The 2,473-nt window shown below is 50.4% G+C and overlaps 1 protein-coding gene across 1 annotated transcript in view; it reads right to left on the bottom strand.

Annotated features, from left to right (window-relative positions):
- The window catches only part of ZBTB45 (zinc finger and BTB domain containing 45), a 14,180-nt gene that overhangs the window by 10,266 nt on the left and 1,441 nt on the right, over positions 1 to 2,473 (bottom strand). The window lies entirely within an intron of this gene.

The raw sequence follows: 2,473 nt of genomic DNA, 5'->3' as shown, positions 1-2,473 counted from the left end.
AATAGCTTGAACCCGGGAGGCGGAGGTTGCAGTGAGCCGAAATTGTGCCACTGCACTCCAGCCTGGGCGACAAGAGCAAGACTACATCTTAAAAAATATATATATACACACACACACATATAAACACATACATACATACATATATACATATACGTGTGTATATATACACACACACATAGATATACAAAAATTTGCTGGGTGTGGTGGCGGGCGCCTGTAGTCTCAGCTACTTGGGAGACTGAAGCAGGAGAATCCCTCGAACCCAGGAGGCAGAGGTTGTAGTGAGCCAAGATCGCACCACTGCACTCCATCTCAAAAAAAAAAAAAAAGGGCCTGGTGTGGTGGCTCATGCATGTAATCTCAGCACTTTGGGAGGCTGAGGTGGGCAGATCACCTGAGGTCAGGAGTTCCAACCTAGTCAAAGTGGCAAAACCCTGTCTCTACTAAAAGTACAAAAATTAGCCAGGCGTGGTGGCAGGCGCCTATAATCCCAGCAACTCAGGAGGCTGAGGCAGGAGAATAGCTTGAACCCGGAAGGCAGTTATTGCAGTGAGTCGAGATCACGCCACTGCACTTTGACCTGGGCAACAAGAGTGAGACTCCGTCTCAAAAAAATAATAATAGGCCAGGCGCAGTAGCTCACGCCTGTAATCCCAGCACTTTGGGAGGCTGAGACGGGCGGATCACGAGATCAGGAGATCGAGACCATCCTGGCTAACATGGTGAAACCCCGTCTCTACTAAAAACACAAAAATTAGCCGGGCATGGTGGTGGGCGCCTATAGTCCCAGCTACACGGGAGGCTGAGGCAGGAGAATGGCGTGAACCCGGGAGGCGGAACTTGCAATGAATGGAGATCGCGCCACTGCACTCCAGCCTGGGCAACAGAGAGAGACTCTGTCTCAAAAATAATAATAAGAAGAAGAAAAGAAAAAGAATGTGTATATATGTATACGTGTGTATATATGTATACGTGTGTGTGTGTGTGTGTGTGTGTGTGTGTGTATAGGAACCCAAAGACCTTATCACTGGTTGTGGGGGCATTTCAAGGAATAAATGTGTACCTGAGAACACAGGTTTGACAAATAGGGAGGAGGGCAGTGTGGCCTGCAAATATTAAAAACTCCAGGCTAAGCCCAAGGCCTGAGATGGGAAATGGCGGCCATTGAGGGAAGACTCTGTGAGAGCACAATGACCACAGATGTGAAAGGAGCAGAAGAAACTGAGCTCCAGGGTGACTGGGCCTCCTCAGCTGGCTAAAGCAGGGCCCCTCTGACAGCATGGGTCAGAGAACAGACAGCTCCCACCAAGGAGTCTCCCAGGACCTCTTGGCTGTGCCTGATTCCATCTCAGTCAGGGTCCCAACCTCCCTCCATCATCCATCACTTCCGGGGCAGCCTTTCATCCAGACTTCCCCTCTGTGGCAGTCACACTCAAGTCCTTGTGTCCACAAACCTGGCCCCATCCTAGTGGGTTTGGGTTGTGCCAGGTGTGGAATAGAGGTCCCATGATCCATGCACAGTGATTGTGGGGGCATTTCAAGTACTAAATGAGTATACCCAGGAGCAGGCACTAAGCATATACCTGCAGAAATGTTTCCTGGTATAAGGCAGATAGGAGTGGAGGCTGAGGAGTGGTCCCTGGCAAGGCAAATAGCAGCAGTGAAGACTTGAGCCCTTCTGATGGGACAGAGAAGACACGGGAGTCGTGTGAGGTGGTGGGAAGGGGCAACGGCAGGATCCCCTGTATACTCCAGAAAGTCCCCTGAGGAAACTTAGAGAGGGGCTGGAGGGAGGCCCAGCCCCAAGCCCTGGTGGAACCAAGGAGGTGATAGAAGCAATGGGTGGAATTTATCAGAAAAGTAACAGCATCCAGACAGGTATTGAGGGCTGTCAAGAAAGGTGGGTGGGGGCAAGGAAAATTTACAAGAGAGAAAAGATTTAATGTGCTTTCATATGTAAAATAAAAAGAAGAAGGTACTACCAGCCCTGTGGACAGAGGCCTGAGACCTCAGGAGGAAGGAGACCTAAGCTGAGACAATACTCAAAACAACACAACCAGGAGCACTTTGTCAGGGGCCCAGAACCTTGACCTGTCCTGTGCCCTTGGATTAACTTTGAAGAGTTTAAAAAACCCAAAGGCTGGGCGTGGTGGCTCACACCTGTAATCCCAGCATTTGGGAGGCTGAGGCGGGTGCATCACCTGAGGTCAAGAATTCCAGGCCAGCCTGAACAACATGGTGAAACCCTGTCTCTACTGAAAATACAAAAATTAGCTGGGCGTGGTGGCACGTGCCTAGAATCCTAGCTACTCGGGAGGCTGAGGCAGGAGAATTGCTTGAACCCGGGAGGCGGAGGTTGCAGTGAGCCGAGATCGTGCCACTGCACTCCAGCCTGGGCGACAGAAGGAGACTCGTCTCAAAAAAAGAAAGAAAGAAAAGAAAACGGACTTCAGCCCTAGAAGTGCATGGAGCT

This window comes from Mandrillus leucophaeus, unplaced genomic scaffold (genome assembly GCF_000951045.1).
Source record: "Mandrillus leucophaeus isolate KB7577 unplaced genomic scaffold, Mleu.le_1.0 Scaffold870, whole genome shotgun sequence".
Lineage (NCBI taxonomy): Eukaryota > Metazoa > Chordata > Mammalia > Primates > Cercopithecidae > Mandrillus > Mandrillus leucophaeus.
This window is presented reverse-complemented; position numbering and strand designations above follow the sequence as displayed.